We start from the raw sequence: 1,415 nt of genomic DNA, 5'->3' as shown, positions 1-1,415 counted from the left end.
GGAAATACTGAAGAAAAGAAGAAAAAAATAATAATGTTAACTAGAATCATTCTATTTTATGCCCATTTTATAGATGTGGAAATGGAGGTGGGAGAAACAATCACAGAAGGAGAACTTGGGACAACTGCTAAGCTGATTAGTTGGGAGCAAAGTTGAAGCAAAGGTTGCCAGTGCCCAGGGCCCTCCCATCTCTCTTATGGCCTGGGGCATTAAGAGGGGAGGGCATCTGTCTCTTGGTTGGAGTTGTGAGTGTGGGTATCACATCCTGTGTCTCCCTCGTTCCCACCAGGAATTGGCCAAGATATAATTCAGTGATGCTCCCTTGGATTCTCACTCCCCCTCTCCCAAGAGGATGTACAAATGAAGGCAACAGACATTCTACAGAGAGTCTCTTCTGGGAAGATAAGTCCATGATCTAGAATGACCACTTACCTGGGGCAAGCTGACACTATGGGAGAGAGAAAAGAAAGGGATTTATTGACTTGGGAGAACACAAAGATAGCAGAGACAACAGGGCAGGAATATATTAATGTCTTCAAACATTAAAATGAGGTCTCATACATGAAAGGTTATTATATACATTTTAAATATTAGAGATCTTGGAAATGAAATGTCTAGTTGTTTCAAAATCCCTTGGGGCTATCAACAGATGAATGGATTACTAAATGTGGTAATGGAATTTTTTTCAGTCTTAAAAAGGAATGAAATTCTGACACAGGCTACAATTTGGTTGAACTTGAGAACACTATGCTAAAGTGAAGTAAGCCAGACATGAAAAGATAAACGCTTTATGACCCCTCTTGTATGAGGCACCTAGAATATGCAATTACATAGAGACTTTAGAAAGTATAGCAGAAATTCCCAGGGGCTGGGGCAGCCGAAGATGGGGAGTTACTGTTTAATGGGTGTGGCTTCTGTTTGGGATGATGAAAAAAGTGATAATGGTTATACAAATTAGGAATGTACTTAATGCCACTGAATTGTTCACTTAAAAATGGTTCAGTTTAGTTACTCAGTCGTGTCCGACTCTTTATGACCCCATGAATCACAGCACGCCAGGCCTCCCTGTCCATCACCAACTCCCGGAGTTCACTCAAACTCATGTCCATCCAGTCAGTGATGCCATCCAGCCATCTCATCCTCTGTCGTCCCCTTCTCCTCCTGCCCCCAATGCCTCCCAGCATCAGAGTCTTTTCCAATGAGTCAACTCTTCACATGAGGTGGCCAAAGTACTGGAGTTTCAGCTTTAGCATCATTCCTTCCAGAGAAATCCCAGGGCTGATCTCCTTCAGAATGGACTGGTTGGATCTCCTTGCAGTCCAAGGGACTCTCAAGAGTCTTCTCCAACACCACAGTTCAAAAGCATCAATTCTTCAGCACTCAGCTTGCTTCACAGTCCAACTCTCACATCCATA

Source organism: Bos mutus, chromosome 28, assembly GCF_027580195.1.
Source record: "Bos mutus isolate GX-2022 chromosome 28, NWIPB_WYAK_1.1, whole genome shotgun sequence".
NCBI lineage: Eukaryota > Metazoa > Chordata > Mammalia > Artiodactyla > Bovidae > Bos > Bos mutus.
This window is presented reverse-complemented; position numbering follows the sequence as displayed.